General features: G+C 41.4%; 1 long non-coding RNA gene across 1 annotated transcript in view; it reads right to left on the bottom strand.

The window, feature by feature from the left end:
- The window catches only part of LOC122548386, a 64,896-nt gene extending 47,186 nt beyond the window's left edge, over positions 1–17,710 (bottom strand). Inside the window, exons 1-2 of the long non-coding RNA XR_006311222.1 lie at positions 17,628–17,710; positions 16,107–16,226 (exon numbers count right to left, since the gene is read on the bottom strand). This is a non-coding gene — a long non-coding RNA (uncharacterized LOC122548386). The remainder of the gene's footprint in view (positions 1–16,106; positions 16,227–17,627) is intronic.
- Positions 17,711–19,650: the final 1,940 nt, after the last annotated feature.

Genomic DNA, 19,650 nt, shown 5'->3' with positions numbered 1-19,650 from the left:
TGCACGCAATATTCCAAGAGTGGCCTAACCAATGTCCTGTACAGCTGCAACATGACGTCCCGACTCCTGTACTCAGTACTCTGATCAATAAAGGAAGGCATACCAACATCTTCCAAGTTTTTTACAATATCAGTTTCAGCCTGTGTTTTCCTAGCTTGTAAGGGTAATGAGACATTCACATTCCAGAACAGTTAAGATTAGGGAGCCGAGCTTCATAAATTCAAATCTGCTCAGTGTGGTACACATGAAAATGTAACAGGATCCCTGTATTTTGGAAGAAGGCCATTCAGCCCATCGAGTCCACACTGACTCTCCAATCTGTGTCCAACCCAGACGCACCCCCATACCCTATTATCCAGCATTTCCCATAGCTAATTCACCTGACCTGCACATCTTTGATCTGCAGGAAACCAGAGCACCTAGAGGAAACCAACACAGACAGGGGGAGAATGTACAAGCTCCATACAGACAGTCATCCAAGGCTGGAACTGAACCTAGATCACTAGTGCTGTGAGGCAGCAGTGCTAACCACTGAGCCACCATGCCAACTTATTCAGATTCAGATACAGATCCTTGGAATTGGTGTCACAGATAGACAGGGTGGTGAAGATGGCATGCTTGCTTCCATCGGTCATAACATTGGTTACCAGAGTTGGGAAGTCGTATTGCAGCCATACAAGAAATTGATTCAGCCACATTTGGATCAGTGAGTACAATTCTGGTCATCCTGCTATAGGAGGATGTTATTAAACTGGAAAGGATGCAAAAAAGATTTACAAGGTTATTGAGTCTGGAATGTTTGTGTTTTCAGGAAAGGTTGGAATTTTTTCTGCAGGAGCGCGGATGCTTAGGGGTGACCTCTTAGAGGTTTATAAAATTGTGAGGGCATAGGTTTAAGGTGAATAGCCAAGTTCTTTATCCCACAACTTAAAACTATGGGGTGTAGGTTTATGGTGAGAAGGGAAAGATTTAACAGGGACTTGAGGGGCAATGTTTCCACACAGTATGGTGCATAGATGGAACGAGCTGTCAGAGGAGATAGTAGATGCAGGTAGGTACAATTACAATGTTTCAAAAACATTTGGACAAGTGCATGAATAGAAGAAAGTGAGGACTGCAGATGCTGGAGATCAGAGTTAGAAAGTGTGACCCTGGAAATCCCAGCCGGTCAGGCAGTATCTGAGGAGCATGAGAGTCGACGTTTTGGGCATAAGCCCTTCATCTAGGCTCATGGATAGGAAAGGTTTAGAGAGATATGGGCCAAATGCAGGCAAATGGGACTAGTTTAGTTTAGGAAATCTAGTCAGCATGGACACGTTGGGCTGAAGGGCCTGTTTCTGTGCTATATTACGCTATGACTCTGTCTTTCAGTGTTTTTGTAACTCTAGCCTTTTTCTGGATTCATACTGTCTATTTCTTCCTGTTACAATTTATCATGCCTGATTACTTTTCTCTATTTTGTAGCCTCTACTGTTTGATTAGTTATTACTTCCCAAATTTGATTCCTTACACCCACTATTTTCTTTAAAACCCACACTGCTTTCCTTGTTAAACATCTCCCGAGGCCAATGGCTCCAGCATGGTTCAAATGTAGATCATCTCAATGATATAGACTCTAATTTCCCCAGTGGTAGTGTTAGTGCCCCTGAACAGGAACCATCTTCTACCCCATGTAATGGATCAGGTCAGACCCCCTCAAATTAGTTTAAGAAAGTAGCCAAGACCCTAACTGTTCTAATTGTTTGAAGTAGGTGTACCGTGGATTTTCCTGGAGTGATGCAGCTGACCCAACCACTTAGTTTTAAACAAAACAGAATTTATTTACATATGAACAAAAGAAAACCAAATTTAGAATAACATAACTATTTGAACACCTGATCGACTCCATCTCAACTTAATGATGCTGTTCCAAATACTTGCAACATCCCATAAATACCACTTGGCAAAACGGAAAATTCAAATATAAGTTCTTACAGGAGAGGTGTCAGAGAGAGACAGAGAGAGGATCAGCATGGAGCAGCTTCTCTGGATCTCCAGCAGCTTCTCTGGGTTCCCAGCAGTTTCCCTGGGTTCCCAGCTAAGACTTGACCAGCAGTTGGAAACAAAACAGCTTGCTAAAACCAAACCTAACCCTGAACTGGAAGAACTGGCCGCTCCCCTTTCATCGTAGAAGTGTTTTTTTTAATCTAAAAGCTTTTTCAAGTAGATATTTTAGACATATCATAACCTCTGTCTTTACGACCCCCTGAAAAGAAAAACCAATGACAACATAACTTTGTTAAGGGAGCAGCATCGTCACACCCAGCCAGTCTTTGAGTCATTTATTAATTTCTCTGATCTCATTGGCAATGTGCCAATTTGCATGTGGCTCAGGTAATTATCATCCAGAGGTTATTAGCTTTGAGGTACTGCTTCTTTATGTTGTGCCCAGCTCCTTATGCTAACTGGGCTGAACCTCTTTTACGGTCCTGTCTCTGTCAGTCGTACCCATGTGGAGTAGCTTTTCCCCTACACACTGTAACTTCCATCCAGCCCTGAGCAGACGTCCTTTTGCAGTTACTTTCAACAAAAGATATGGGACCAATCATTGTTATTGCTCCTGACATTGGCCTGCTAATGTCGAGCTTCCCAATATTTTCGTATTGATTTATTTCAATGGACAGAAAAACCTGGGATTTGTCTCCAGTTTTTGGAGATGTAGCCCTGATGCATGAAGCCCTACCTTGAACAATGGTTAAAGAAAAAGACTGCCTCGATTCTTTCTCCATCTTAAGTTTAAAAATTTGATGAAAGGTGGGTATTGTCAGCACACGTTGGAACATACTCCAATTATTTACTTTCAAATTCAGCTAACATGTCAATAGTCTTGATTATGGAGATATATTGTTAACATTTGCAGATTATAGCAAATTGTAGGTAAATCTAATGTGTCGAAATACACAAAAGCAAAGAAGACACAAACAGATTTACAGAGTGAATGAATAAATGTCACACTGTAGTTGATAGAGCCACAAAGGATGCGAGCAAAGTATTAGGTTCATTTGTGCAGGAATGGTTTATAAAAGTAAGAAGATAGAACCTTGGTTAGATCACACCTGAAGCACAGTGTGTGGTACTGGTCTGAATATTACAAAAATGATATTAGAGCTGTGGAGAAAGTGCAGGAAAAATGAACAAGAGTGCAACCATCAGAAAAAAGGTGAGTATACTATGCTTAGGCAAGAAGACACTCAATAGAAAGTACTTAAAATTATGAATGTAAGCTGTTTACATCTGACGGTGAACAAGAAGATACGAACAGATCAAATAAAGAATGTTGGAGAAATTTGTTAACAGGTGGAATAGTGAGAATGTGGAATGGTCGCAACAGATAGTTGTCATATATTAAAGGGAAGACCCAATACACACTTGAAGGGAGCATGGAATGAGGGATGTGGGGCTAGGCCAGCAGGAAAAGTTTTGACTCGCGGGAGGCTCATGTCAAGTTCAAGGTCTAGAATTAATAAGTTGAGCTGAATATCCTGTTTCTATTCTATAAGATCTATGTAATTAGATGCTTTGTTAAATATGCAAGAGTTGGTTTAGCTCAGTTGGCTGGATTGTTGGTTTATAGAGCAGTATGATACCAACAGTGTGGGTTCAATTCCTATCACCAGTTGGAGGTTGCCATGAAGGACTCTCCTTCTCACTCTTTTCCCTTGTCTGAGGTCTGGTGGCCCTCAGGTTAAATCACCACCAGTTGCTTCTTGCTCTAATGAGATAGCAGCCCCTCTTGTCTGGTAGGACTATGTTAACACAACACAAGTTAAATATGCCATCAATTTGGTTCTTGGGCAAATTCAAGATTATTATTCATAACCTTTGGGATTAAACTTTCTAATTGTTTTTAAATGATCACATTTACGGTTTGCTTATTGAAAGTTATCGGTTTGTCTCTTCAATGACCATGAGAGGGAAGTATTCACAACCAATTAACTGCATTAAGTCACGAGTATTTTTTAAATATAACTGGGACTCTCACATTACACACTTTTAATACATTGATATGCTGATTTCCTCATCTAGCATGTAAAAGTACATTAAACCTTAGAATAGGCAAACTTTAACTGATAGGAAAGTGAGGACTGCAGATGCTGGAAATCAGAATTGAGAGTGTGCTGCTGGAAAAGCACAGGCGATCAGGCAGCATGTGAGGAGCAAGGAGAATCGACACTTCGGTCAAAAGCCCTTCATCAGGCATGCTCATTCCTGATGAAAAAATTAACTGATGCTGAATTAAACTCTTCACAGTACCGGGTCTGCTTTGTTTTCATTATTTCATGAAATTATTATGAGCCAATTTTCTTTACTTTTCAGCTAAATTCTGGGAGGGTCTGTAATGGAGGTAAGTGATAGGTCTCTAATTTTATCTGGAATTTCATCAATTATAATAAACTACTAAAGCAATTTACAAATGTCAGCTTCTTGAAGAAAAATGGCAAGACATTAAGAAATATTCAACGTGCAGTATTTCTCTGAAGATGTAGGCAGGCTGCCTGTAGCATGGTCTCCAGCATTGCCCTCTGAAATGGGTTATTGAGATACATGGCCAATTACTGACTCTTAATTCACTCTTCCTTTCCTGGCAAATAAAAAAAAATGGCCTTCATTCAATATCTCGATGTAACAGAGTGATTGAGATAAGAAATTGAGCACCTGGTCAATTTCAGACATAAACCTACCAATCAATAGCCTGACGTGGCCTAATGTTCCAGTGCCCTGTGATACTGCACTATCTCCAACACCCCCAAGATTAAGTCACAATGGTTAAGTATTTGCTATCCTGATTTATCTTAAAATTGTTGATCTTTTAGCCTTCTTTGAAGCAAATCATTTTAAGAATGGAACACCTTCCCTTTTTCTGGCAGTCTGGGTTAGCAGCAAATATTCCCAAGTCAGATCAGATTTGCTCTGTGAATAAATTGAGTCGGACCTGATCTTAAGCAAAAAAAAGGTGCAATCACCACAATCATTAGGGAGAGATGACTGGTGGTGGTTTAACCTGAGGGCCACCAGCACTCTCAGTCATTACTCACAGATGTCATTGGTGCGGGTTTCCTCCAGCTCTGACAGTAAAAAACACACTGACTTCAGAACAGCAGAATGAACTGCTTATAAATACAGTGAATGGTTCAATTTTCTTGTTTAGCTTTGCTTCAAATTGGCTGCATTATATGATTCTGTGACGCATTAGATTAGATTTTTTAGATTACATTACAGTGTGGAAACAGGCCCTTCGGCCCAACAAGTCCACACCGACCTGCGGAAGCGCAACCCACCCATATCCCTACATTTACCCCTTACCTAACACTACGGGCAATTTAGCATAGCCAATTCACCTGACCTGCACATCTTTGGACTGTGGGAGGAAACCGGAGCACCCGGAGAACTTGCAAACTCCACACAGTCAGTCGCCTGAGGCGGGAATTGAACCCGGGTTTCTGGCGCTGTGAGGCAGCAGTGCTAACCACTGTGCCACCGTGCCACCCACAAAAATGTAAAATCTCTTGAAATAAAAGAAAATACTAAAAATAATCAGCAGGCCTGGTAGAATCTGTGGCAAGAGAAATACAAGACTGAACCTTAATATATATTGGCACTTTTGGCCTAGTCAGTATTCTCATGTGATCATCCCAAACTCAATTTATTAACAACTAACCTCCCCCTCTCATTTGATGCAAGCCTAATTCTCCAATAAATTGTAGGCAGTAATACTCATCACTGCTGTCATATCCTTGGATTGCCTGTTGCTGGTGCCATTTTTGACCCTCCGTCATGCAACCAGTCATACTCTGGCAGACTGCAGTTGACCTTTATACTTCATGTGGGACAGTATTCCCCCACCCTCCTCTCTGACTTATCACCTTCATCCCCACCCCCATTCACCCATTGTACTCTTTGTTACCTTCCCCACCCTCCTCTCTGACCTATCACCTCCATCCCCACCCTAATTCACCTATTGTACTCTATGCTACTTTCCCCCCACCCCACCCCCTCTCATTTATATCTCCACTCTGCATGCACCCTGCCTCTATTCCTGATGAAGGGCTTTTGCCCGAAACGTAGATTTTTCTGCTCCTTGGATGCTGCCTGACCTGCTTTGCTTTTCCAGCACCACTCTAATCTAGACTCTGGTTTCCAGCATCTGCAGTCCTTGTTTTACCCAGTATTCACAAACCAACTCTTCTAAGGGCACAGCCAATACTTCCTTTCCCATTCCTACTCCTATTGTGATGTAAGCAATAAGCCACACAAATTACTTTTCCTTAGCCACATTCTCTTTTACAACCCTCTAAATCTCTGCAAAACTTTCCCAATACTCACTGGAGCGTAATATCCTATCTATGTTCAATATGAGACCATCACTGACAGGGAAGACTTTGGAAGCATTCACCTTTATGCACCAACAGTAACAAGAAAATAAACAATCAGAAGTTGCATTTGCGTCTTGGAACAGAAATGATCTACCTGATGTCAAAATCTCACAGTTTTATAGTTAATGAATGATCAGTGCAGCCAGCTCAGTGTGACAATTAAGTCCTGCCTGGCTTGTAGTGTCCATTGCTACAGAAGGTGGTATTAGTTCTGTTCAACTCTCTTGACTTTTTCCTTCCTGGAAGACTGCTCTCAGCTCATTGGCCTCCATCAATTGTCCTTTTTGCCAGTACCTGTTGTGCAGAGCATTATGCGGCACAGTCTGTCTAGAATGTATTAAACAGTTCCTCACCAGACTGAACCAAGCAGCAGAACCTTATGTCCAATCTTCCCCTGGTGGTTGAATCTATGCTCGGCCTGAAGTTGTGTAATGGAGTCACCAGCCATAATTGCAATGGATACCCCTTGTGCCCCAGTAACGCATCTGGCTCCTCAAATGCAGAGGGGGCACAAGAACTCTCAAGGATATAGACATTGTAGCAGCTCCCAGAGTACTGTGGACAAGTTCCTAAGCTCAACCGAATGATCACAGATCACTTGCATGTTGATGGAAAGGAAGCATTTTCCACTGACCAGCTCAGATTTAGCCCTCTCTGAACAATATGTATCCAGTTTATCACACTCTAACCCATGGGGGGTGCCAGCTATGTTGTGCCAAAGGTTCCAGCGCAGGCTGCAGCAGTGGGGGAATGAGATAAAGTGCTGTGACCAGGTACCAATTACATCAGTAACAGCATGCATACACTTGTGAACTAAGGATTGAGAGAGGCTTCACAGGTCCCCAGTAGCTCTTTGAAAGAAGGCAGACACATAAGAGTTCAATGCAGCTGTCATTGTGATAGTCACCAGGATAGGATGGCCACATGCTGCTTTGGGTTGCATGTCCCAATGCAGCAGTTAACATAGCTCTGTGACAGTGTCCCCGGATATTCTCAGCCTGCCCAATATCTTACCTCGCAGTGGAAATGAGGAAATGTTATCGAGGATGATAGACTCAGGCTCTCCTGTACTTCCTTGCATCCTGAGGGGACATTCGGCTGCTCTCATTGTGCAGGTTCCTCAGCAGCAGCTAGAGGTTCCACTTGGGGTGACATGGTGGGTCAGTGGTTAGCACTATTGCCTCACAGCGCCAGGTTCGATTCCGGCCTCGGGTACTGTCTGTATGGAGTTTGCATATTCTCCCCGTATCTGTGTGAGTTTCCTCCAGCTGCTCCAGTTTCCTCCCACAATCCAAAGATGTGCAGGTTAGGTGAATTGGCCATGCTAAATTGCCCATAGAGTTTAGGGATGTGTAGATTAGGTGCACTAATCATGGGTAAATGTAGGATAATAGCGTAGGGGAATGGGTCTGGATGAGTTATTCTTCAGAGGGTCAGTGTGAACTTGTTGGGCCAAAGGGCCTGTTTCCATTTTGTAAGGATTCTATGAACCTATGAATTCTCAGCAATGCAATAACTGTGGTAATCAACCTGGCTGTAGATGGATCCATCAGTCACACTTACAAGGAATCTCTGTGGGGAATATAAGGAACCGGAGAATGTAATGTGGACAGTCAGCATTCGCATTGTGCACAATGACAGCTTTGCATAGTCTTCCATACTGTGAGATGTGGAGCCCTCTGACAGGGAGGATCATGTAATGACACAATATGGAACTTTGACATTAGACCTTATTCCAGTGAAAAGACCAACAGTTATTTGGCAAAAAGACAGTTGAACACCACAAGTGCTGCATGAGTACTGGACTGTTCTCCTGCTGGCCCCACATCACCCATGACAAGTGATTTCTCATACTTATAGATCAATAGAGATCAAGTACCCCTCTGCAGTTTGTGACATCTTGCATTGGTTTTGTGCTTCCTGTCCTGATGGTGCCTCTTTAAAGGTCACCTGTGATTACTTCTGCTTCACAAAGCTGACCATGTTCAATCTGCAATGATTGCTGACATGGTCAAGATTACTTGTGACCAGCATTTGCCTCCCAAACACCCCACTACATGCACTTCATTTGCACAATGTAATTATTGCAGATGACTTATCCTGTACTCTGTGAGTGTGTGACTGATGCTTTTGACCTTCTAAAGACATCCAGACCATTCAACACATTGTGGTCTGGAATAAAAAGCACTGACTCTATCCACTCTGGGTGATATCTGTCTGATCATGTCAGACAATAACCATTTGGAACGTGCACTCTGAAATGAGACAGCACTAAAGGTGATACAGGGTGCATTAGGCATTATGAGTCCCAGGATCAGGCTTGTTATCCATACTCCCCTCACCCACTGCAAGCCAAACTATCAGGTCCCTTTGAATGTGGCACATCCTGGGCAGCCCATCACCATTGATCACTAAATGTTTACTGTTAAGGTAATGATGAAAGGTTGCAAAACTCTGAAATGCAGAGCGATGTATAACGGGGTTAGTATCCGAAAGCATTTAACTAAAATCAAGCAATAAGCTTCATCCATCAAAGTATAAAAGATTGTTCCTGATGGGAGCTGACTCACTCTTGGTTGGTCAAGATTGCAAATTCAGTGCTAAGTTCTATGTAGTTTAAAAATAATCTCTACATCTTCTCCGATCTAACTTGAGGTTCAGAAGTGACTCTGAGCTGAATCTTATAGGGTTTGGCTAAATGAGAAATGGTTTCATGAGAAGCAAGTCAGAGAAGGCTCATTTAACTGATTTCTGGGTTGAGGGGAATTTTCTCTAAGGAATGTTAGACATGTGTCTTTAGCCATCAGAGTTTAGAAGAATGATTATTGATCTTATTGAAATATATAAGATCCTGAAGGAACTTGCCAAGGTGGCTTGAAATGTGTATACTTCAATGCAAGAAGTATACGAAATAAGGTAGGTGAACTTGCAGCGTGGGGTGGTACATGATTATTGATCTTATTGAAATATATAAGATCCTGAAGGAACTTGCCAAGGTGGAAGCTGAAAAGATGTTTCCTGTTGTGTGAGAGTCTAGAACAGGGCACACAGTATAAAATAAAGGGTCACTTTATTTAAGACAGAGAATGAGGAGAAACGTTTTATCTCAAAAGATCATGAGTCTGCGAACCTGTCTTTCCCAGAGGACGGGGGGAGGGGAGTCACTTAATATATTTCAGGCAGGAGTAAATAGATTCTTGACCAAACGACACTCAGAGGGTTCTGGGGTCAGGCAGGAACATTAAGTTGAGACCATAATCAGATCAACTATGATTTTATTGAATGGAGGAACAAGCTTGAGGAGATGAGTGGCTTGTTCTTGCTCCTCACTTGTATGTTCGTACAGGATCCACTGGGCTTAAATGGAATGCCTATGCCAGTAATGAAGATATAGAAGTCATGGAAGGGAAAGAAAGAGTCAGTGATGGACCATCCAAAGGCATGAGAAGGTAGACATTGGAAGAAAATTTGATTTCCATTCATTGAGAGACTAGAGAATGGAACTAATATTCTTTCATGAAATTGGAAAAGATTTGATCAAAGTGCTCCGAGTTAGACTTAAACAAGGAATAACCCACATATAACCCACAAAATAACAGGTACAGCTAGGCTCCGTAGCAACACTGAAGTTGGTAAATTTGAAAAAGCTATGCTGAAGGTTGCAGGTGATCACAAAGTCTGGCATTATTAAATGTTGGTGTAAGGTGCCTTAGGGGATAGCAATATTGCAATGGGAATCTCAAACACATATGAACCCTCATTATTTAACACTCAAGGAACTGAATACCTGTCTGAGACATGGACTCTGTGTGACAGTTTTCTTTCTTCCACCAATAAGGCAAATGCCATACGTCAACCAGATATATGCATCCACTTCCTGAGCTCCATTCTGAGGACTTAGTAGACCAGTTAGTGCCTGAAAAATGGACACTGAGTGGCTAAATTTATAGGCCATCAATTCTAAAGCCACTGTCATTTTCTCCCTCAATACATTCAGGATTCTAGGATATACCCTGTCAGATTGGTTTTCCCACAGCTGAAATATGCATTACTATGTCAACTATTTTGCATTTAAATCCTTCTCTGTGATATCCTACTCTTGTGTAAAGATAAAGCATTTAGCTCCATTATGTTTTGATTATCCTGTCAAAATTGAAAATCCTCTTACCTCATCTTGAATAATTCTCCTAATTTCAATAATATTTCTTAAGGAAGGGTATACTAACTCTGCAGCTTGTTCAGAGGAGATTCACAAGAATTGTATGAGGAATGTTTGAGGATTTTGGGTCTATACTCAATGGAGTTTAGAAGGATGATGGGGGATTGAGTTAAAACTTACAGGATACTGAATTGGCTGGACGAAGTGGATGTTGGGAAGATGTTTCCATTAGTAGGAGAGGCTAGGATCCAAGGACACAGCTTTAGAGTGAAGGGAAGACCTTTTAGAACAGGGATAGGGAGAAACTTTTTCAGCCAGAGAGTGATGAATCGATGGAATTCACTGCCACAGAAGGCTGTAGAGGCCAGGTCATTGAGTATATTTAAGAGGGTAATACATAGGAGCTTGATTGTAAAGGGGATCAAGGGTTATGAGGAGAAAGCAGAAGAATGGGGTTGAGAAATGATCATTCATGATTGAATAGTGGAGCGGACTCGATGAGCTGAATGGCCTAATTTCTACGCCTCTGTCTTACGGTCCAAAATACTTTCTGTTCCTTTTTCTGTTTGAGAGTTGTTTTGCACATCTTTTAAAATCATAGAATCTTTTAGAATCACCCAAGGCTGGAATCAAAAACAGGTCTCGGTGCTGTGAGGCAGCAGTGCTAACCACACTTTTCTTGGCTTTCCTTTTCTAAACTTACTTTCTTATTCTCCTTTAGTCTATTTTTATTGTTATTTCTCATAAACTGATGTTGAATAAATGCAGTTTTCTTTTGAACGGCTATCAGATTTTACAATATACTGTAGTACGATCACAGTCTCCTACGCAATGCCTGGATCTTGTTTACTGTATCAGGCGGTCCTAAGCTCGATAACGGCCCCTGAAAGTGTGAGCAATACAATGCTGCTCTGTATCTCCATGGCTCATTAATTGACATTATGTATGGATAAGACAATTTGCACCATCTGGTACATGGCGATTTAGTTTGGACTTTACTCCCATTTGAACCCTATAAACATCTGTTGCTTTCTATATGAAGTGCATCAGGTTTATTCATGCAAACTATTGTGAAAATGACAGTCTTGTACACATTCTGCTGTTATTACAGGCACATTAATCAGGTTACAGCTACCTTCCAAGAGAAAAAGACATTCATTTATACAGCACTTTCCATGGCAACTGAATATCTCAGAATGTTTCAGCCAATGAAGTATTTTTGAAATGTAGTTATTGTTGCAAAACAGACCATTTGCTTGAGGGAAATGATATTTATTGAAAACTCCAAGAAAGAGAATCTCCCTTTCAAGAGTTGCCTTTTCAGGCATCTCAGTGCACTCTATTTTATTTCCTGATGAATTATCACAAATCTAAAATATTAACTCCGTTTGTCTTTTTACACAGATGGTATTATGCTGAGTTTATTTTTGCAGCATTTTCTGTTTATATTTCACTATTTCATTAATGCTTTCCACTGAGAACTCAAATGGTAAATTACAATTTTCTGTGAGATTTTAACCCTTGCAACACTGACCTCCTTCTCTCCCCTTCGCTCAGTATTGGTGTACTGGCCCATAAATTTACTTAATTCAAGGCCTTCTTCACCTTCATTGGTCTGGTCTGGCTGCAGTCCCAGCAGTGGCCACCATTCCTGGCCTCCGAATGGCCAGCAACTGTTGGAGTTAGGATCTTTTTTTTATATAAATAAAATATATTTTTGAAAAGAAAAATGTAGAAAACAGGGACTTGCCCTTAACAAGAGAGAGAAAAAAAATACATAGCCCAAAAACAGAAGTGTTGGATTGTGCTGGGTCTCAGCAGACACACTTTATCGGACATTTGTGGGCAGCAATTTTTCATACCTCAAATTATGTTGGAGTTAGGATCTTTTTTTTTCCTTTCTTTGAGACACAGTGAAAGACACAAAGTGCACGAATCTTTATTCAATTTCCACCACCAGGAAGATAGGAAAACACCTGGGTAGCCAGTGATAAACACTGCCCTTCACATCAGAGGGCAGTGCTGTGTGATCAAAAACAGTGAAGGGGAGGGTAGGGACTAAATCAAAATAGAGTTGGAGGGAGAAATGATGCACTCCACTCCCTGCGGCACCCACCTCTCCCTGAATGGAGTTAGGATCTTAAAAGTTAAATGCCTGATGGCCATTGGCTGACCCACTTGGAGGCCAACTGTGACTTTGATATCCAATTAAGGACCATTTACCCATTCTGCCTATACAGGCCCAGCCATGTGGAAAGACTATCAGTTGGGAGGATCCTATTTTCTGGTCATTCCAGATTCCCTAACAGTAACAACTGCATAGTGTCACCAGTGTTCAATGAAGCCCTGAATCCATACCTCTCCCGCCTCCCTACCCCGGACCTCCCAAATCCTACTTGCCTTGTTGAGAGGAAGTTCGATAAAGATTTTCAAAATCATGATGGATCTGGACAGAGTAAATAGGGAGAATATGTTTTTCCTGGCTGAACAATTGGGAATAGAGAAAAGTAATTGAAGATAATTGACAAAAGATTACAAAGGCGACAGAGGAAAAACTATATTATGCAGCAAATGGTTAGGATCTGGAATGGAGGCCTGAGAGTTTAATGGATATAGATTCAATGATGGCTTTTAAAGGAGTTTAGATCTTTATCTGAAGAGAAATGTTGTGGGGCTGTATATGAAAAAAAAGGGTGGGAGAGTGGGACAAGCTGAGTTACTGCAGAGAGCCAGCACAGATATGATGGACCAAATGGCCTCCTCCTTCTGTACTATAGCCCTTCCATGGTTCTATAAAGTGAGAGATTGAGGATCTGCTGCACTGGTTGGATTTCCAAGGCATCATTAGCTGTACATATTGGTCCTAAGGAATAACTCACATAACAATGCTTTAATCTGCTACCATTCAAATCCTATCCTTTTAACTTGAACAAAACAACATTCATTCTAAAAGCTGCAATTGGAATTGTGCTTGAAAGGTCAATAACTTCACCATGCCTGCCATACTAATTAATATTGCAAAATATCTCTCAAGATATTTTATTGCAACGAGTTTCCTTTCAGTTTGAACAGCTTTCTGCACCATAAAGATAGAGCAACGTGGTGATAGTGATTATACATAAGTAGCCTCATTTTGATCAAGTTGACTTACTCAAGCAACCAGAAGTAGCAATAATAGGTTTGGAAATGTTTCATTTATTTTACATCTCCTTGTTGATGGATATTTTTATGGCATCTGACCAATGTCAGCATAAAGCCAAAGAAACCTTTTTAACTTTTGGACTTTTTTTGTGCATGTGTTAGTACAGTGACCTTCCATCTTGTTGATCTGAGTTTGTAATAGCTGCTGATTCACACTCGAACACATTAATGGCTCGGAATTTGCCGGAGTGGCAGATCTCACAGCAAGCACCATGTGAGCTTTTCCCCTTATTTGTTAAACCATATTATGGCAACTCTTCGCTTAACATTGGTAGTTGTGTTCCAGAAAAGTGCAATTTAAAACAACAGCATTCACAAATCACTTTTTCCTACTCCCACCAATGTAAAAGCACCTGCAGCACCTTTATCATTAGAAATACATTTAAACATCATCATTTATGAATTTCACACTTAAATTACTATATTTAGAAATGAAATTATTTTTAAAACTAAAATAAATTTACAAAACACAAAAATACTAACTCTTTCTACTTGCCACCTGCTTGGTACCTCATCTGCTCCTCACCCCTCTCATTCAAGAAAGAAATAGATATGTTTCCAATGGCAGAAAGCAGAGTTGAGACCAAGATAAAATCAGCCAAGATCATGTTAAATGGTGGAGCAGGCTCGAAGGGCTGAATTGCCTAGTTCCTGAGCTCCTATGTTACAACCTTCCCACAACCTCTGCCACATCTTGACCATTCTGCTCACCATTAATTGTGCTCCCCAACTCTCCTGGCTACTGCTGACCCTCCCGAGTCCTTGTGAGTGATAGTCTGTGCATGATTGGTAAGTGACAGGTAGCAACCTGTACAGTGAGAGCTGTTTCAAGTTTGAGGGTCATTAACAGCAAGCAGGAGAGGCAGTGCATAGGAGAACTTGCCATCAGTTTGGCAGTGGCTAGAGAGAATAAGAGATTGTCCCAAAATGGCACTTCTACTTGACTACACTTCCTCATACCATTCTTCTAGTTCTCCAATTCTTCGGCCCCATCCCAACCCCACTGAGTTGCCAGAACCCTAACCCTATCAACTCAATTTCCTCACCCTGTGCCCTTACCCCTTCACCACTTTCCCAGAACAATTCTAGGATTCCCTTGTCCTCATTTTCCACTGCATCAGTTTCAAAACATTCAAAGGATCAACCTCTGCTAAATTCTCCCACCTTCAGCAGGACACTACCATCAAAGATGACTTCCCCTCCACTGTCAGCATTCTCCAGGACTATTCCCTCCGCAACACTCCTCCCCCTCTGTCAGCAGCCTTACACCCACCAATTCCAGCCTCTTCTAGTTCTGATTACAACACCACTCCCCCCAGACCCCACTGTGCCTCTTGTTTGTGTCTTGCTTGTTTTGTTCTCAACAGAGAATTCCCATTTTCTCCTGTTCACACCTATCATTTACACCTATATTATATCTCTGTCCCTCTTTTACACAATGCTCATTTTCTTTCTCTTTTGCTCTGAGCATCCTCACCATTTGGTCCACTCGCTCCTTTTCCCCTCTTTCGGCAGTTTATAGCCACCAACTTCAGTACGTTTCAGTTCTGAAGAAAAGTTGTACTGGACTTGAAATGTTAACTCTGTTTCTCTTTCCACAGATGCTGCCAGGCCAGATAACTTTCTCCAGCATTTTATCTTTTGACCTATACTGTTTTTATTCCAAAATGGCACCAATATTTTTATGCTACCCTATCACATACTCAGTGAGAAACATACACTGTGGTTCAGTGGTTAGCACTGCTGCCTCACAGCACCAGTGTCCTGGGTTAGTTTCCACTCTCAGGTGACTGCCCGTTTGAGTTTGCACATTCTCCCCATGTCTGCGTGGGTTTCCTCCCACAGTCCATGGGAAATGCAGGGTTACAGGGATAGGGTAGGGGAGGTGGGTGTGAGATGCTATCGGAGGGTTGGTTTTGACTCATTGGGCCAAATGGCCTGATTCCACACTGTAAGATTCTATAATTTGTAAAAATGGACTGCAGCAGTCGAAGGCAGCTCACCAACATCTCCTCAAGAGCAACCAGGGACAGGTAATCAATATTGGCTCTGACATGCACATCCTGGGAGTGAATAATAAAAAAAAGTTCAAACAAAGCTCTTGACACTAAATACAAACCCCCGCCCCCATTAAAATAAAAGCAAAGAATTGCGGATGCTAAAGATCCGAATTAAAAACAGGTCATGCTGGACAGCAAGTCTGGAAGCATCTGTGGAGAGAAAACAAAGTTAACATTTGAATTCAATAAAAATCTTATTTGGAATTTATTACCACCCCATCAACTGAAAACTTTAAATCGATCAAGTTAAAGAGGGCTACTTGAAGCGAGAACCTTCAGTGTTGTCATTGTGCAAATTGTAGGATGTGCATTTTGATTTCGGTGGTGCGAGCAGGCAATCTGGAAGCACCTGAATGGCAGATCTCTCTCCTCAAGCACTTTAACCAATGAAATCTAAGGGTAGAGAAAAAGAATTAGAGAATTAAAAAAAAGAGGCAGGATGAATTATAGTCAAATTAGATAAAGAAAGATAAAGGGAAAAATAATTTACCATAAGAGAAAAGAAGGAATATAAAGGTAAAACGAAAAGATAGTTCATAAGTATACAGTTTAGAAGTGCAGAAGTGAAACTGCATAATTTAAATTATTCCCTTTTTGGGCCTTGCAGAAGCATTAATTAATAAGTGCTTACAACATGAAATAGCAGCTCCAGCTCCTTGGTAAGATTCATTCCAATTTAAAACACAAATTCAGTCATTTCTTGATGCTTAGGTAAGTGCTTTTGAGAAGGTGTAAGCTTCTAGAACTTAGAAATAGGGTAAGATATGGTGAGAAATCACACTGAGTCTCATGACTAGAACTCCAGCAAAGAAAACAGCTCAAAGTAACCTGTACATAGCCTAAAACAAGAAGATTCAGCCGAATGCGTCCACGTAACTGTATTGTCAGGTCCACAAAATAACTCATCATTTAAAAAAAAAGCTCTTGCTTAATTTTTAAATGGACTGTGTTGGATTAAAATATGGTCACAGCTGCTCACATACTCCAAGCTGTTTACAATTCTGGAAAGTACCACCAACAACTACCAGAGCAGAGAATAAACACCATCTTCCTGGAATCTCACACCCTCATTGTGTGGACTTTGCAGTTAACAAACATAAAAAGAACAGCACACGGTATGGCTGCTGACAAGGAGCTGATAATAAAGAGACTGTTAGGAGCCCCATATACACTCTATGGTGAAAAATGCATCCTTGATTAGAGGGGGAGAAACTGAACGATAAATTAATACTGACCCATTCATTGACATGACCAAAACTTCCACAGTCTTAGGAAAAAGTTTGAATTATACATTTCTGATCCTTTTACCTCAGCCTACTAAGAATCTAACAAGCTGCTGAGATAATAGCCAGAACTCAGACTAATAACCAAGCCTACTTCAGGTCAAATAAACCATCTTGAAGACTGTTCATCTGGGGGAAATAAATTCTCACATTTTATGTAAACTCCCAATCTACAGACATCATTTCACATCCTACATAGCCAGTTCAATTCTCTCCACATGATATGAAGAAATAATTGGAGGCACTGGATGTGGTAAAGGCTGTGGGATCCTGACAATATTTCGGCAATAGTACGGAAGAAATGTGCTTCACAATTTGCTGCTCCCCCAGCCAAGCTGATCCAATACAATTACAATGTTGACATGTATCCAATAATGTGGAAAATTACCCAGGTATACCCTGTACCCAGAAAGCAGGACAAATTCACTTGGCCAATTATCACCCCATTGGTCTACTCTCAATCATCAGTGAAGTGATGGAAGGTATCATTAACAATAATCTGCTCACTCACAGCTTGGGTTTTACCAGGGCCACTCAGTTCCTGACCTCAGTATAGCCTTGGTTCAAACTGAATTCTCCATATGCCTCTGGATCTCCATGTACAACTCTGAGATGGAGCTGGAACTGACATTTTCATGTATTTGTAACCAAGCAGATTGAGACTGATTGGGTCAATGACAATAATCAAGTAATTCTGGATTATCCCATCATCACTGCAACCAAGGTAATCACTGCTACTCTTGGTAATTTAATCGCAGAATCACAGAATTTAAGGTGCCAAAGGAGGCCATTTGGCCTATTGTGCCTGCATCAGCTTGTTAACTGAACATCATTACCAATGACAATACTATGCTTTATCCTCATATCCTTGCACATTATTTCTATCTAAGAAATCATCCAATCCCCTCTTTAAAGCCTTCAGTGAACCTGTCTACACCACACTTCCAGACAGTGATTTTCGTATCGTAACTGCTCGCTGAGTGAAAAAATTCTTCCTCACTTCACCCTTGCTTCTCTTGCAGCATATTTATGTTTATATATAGACATATACCTAACATATATTATGCTTTATTATACATGGCATATAGAATATATAATGTATGTTATATATATTAATAATATTTTAGAAACATATTTGCTGTTATAATTGTCTCACAAAAGAAGAAAAACTTGTATTTATATAGTGCTTACCACAATTTCAGGCATCCAAAAGTAATTTACAACCGATGAAATTCCTTTTCATTATCCTCAATCCCTCCCTTTGTCTCATTGCAAGAAAAATTGGTCCACCCCCCCAGATGAGTAGTTGCACTTGATCATGGCCCAGTCCCTAGACTGTAAGTATACAGATCTGAGGAGTTTGACAGGACCAAGTGCTTGACTAATCATGGCCAAACCCCCCAGGATTAGAATCAGTGACCACCTTGGCTGACTGTGCCATTAACCCTGACTGACTATAGACTCCACCAAGGACTGTTCCCCTTTAAATTTCACAATTGTGCTTGAAGTACATGCAGTGTGCTTGTCATATAAACTGTTAGCACATGGCACAAGTGTAACACTAGCACAACATAATGTCACACAGTGACATGTTCAACATTTGACTGTTTAGCATTGTTGAGAAGCTACCTGCCTCTCGCTTTGTGTTAAAAATCAATGCAAGCCACAAAGGATGGCAGTCTGAAACAGTGCATTAAAGAGCATGACCAATAAGAAAGCAATGTGACCCACATGGAGACTGAGACCATAAATCAGTGCTGAGCTCAGTGAGTGTGCACTAAGGAAGCAATGTGAAGCATATGCGTGTGGAGACTGAAGAGATTGGGGAGACACTGAATGAATACTTTTCGTCAGTATTCATTCAGGAACAGGACATTGTTGCCGATGTGAATACTGAGTCACAATTAAGTAGAATGAATGGCTTTGAGGTATGTAGGGAAGAGGTGTTGGAAATTCTGGAAAGGGTGAAAATAGATAAGTCCCCTGGCCCTGATGGCATTTATCCTAGGATTCTCTGGGAGGCAAGGGAGGAGATTGCAGAGCTTGATTTTTATGTGGAGAAAGTGAGGTCTGCAGATGCTGGAGATCAGAGCTGAAAATGTGTTGCTGGAAAAGCGCAGTAGGTCAGGCAGCATCCAGGGAACAGGAGAATCGACGTTTCGGGCATAAGCCCTTCTTCAGGAATGACTGTTGTCCTGAGCTGGGGTAGGTCGAGTTGCAGGGAATGTAGGTAGCGGCGCATGGCTGCAAGCGTGGAGCAGAGGATCCGGAGGGAGGTCTGTTGCTGGAGGCTTTGGATTTGTTGTAGGTACTGGTTGTCCTGGTTGGGTCCAAGTTTTGTTGGTCGGAACGTAGTCCGGAGTCCGTGCGGGATCAGTCAGTTCCGTAGGCAGGTGCTGAGGAAGGAGATATAGCTGTGGTAGCGAGTCTGTTTGAGAATGTGGCTGAAGAGCTTCTGTGCAGAGGAGATGACCTGGGGGGTGCAGTGAGAGAGGGACTCACTGAAATCTTTGTAGAGGGAGGAAGAGAGCTTC

Source organism: Chiloscyllium plagiosum, chromosome 3, assembly GCF_004010195.1.
Source record: "Chiloscyllium plagiosum isolate BGI_BamShark_2017 chromosome 3, ASM401019v2, whole genome shotgun sequence".
In the NCBI taxonomy this organism is placed as follows: domain Eukaryota; kingdom Metazoa; phylum Chordata; class Chondrichthyes; order Orectolobiformes; family Hemiscylliidae; genus Chiloscyllium; species Chiloscyllium plagiosum.
This window is presented reverse-complemented; position numbering and strand designations above follow the sequence as displayed.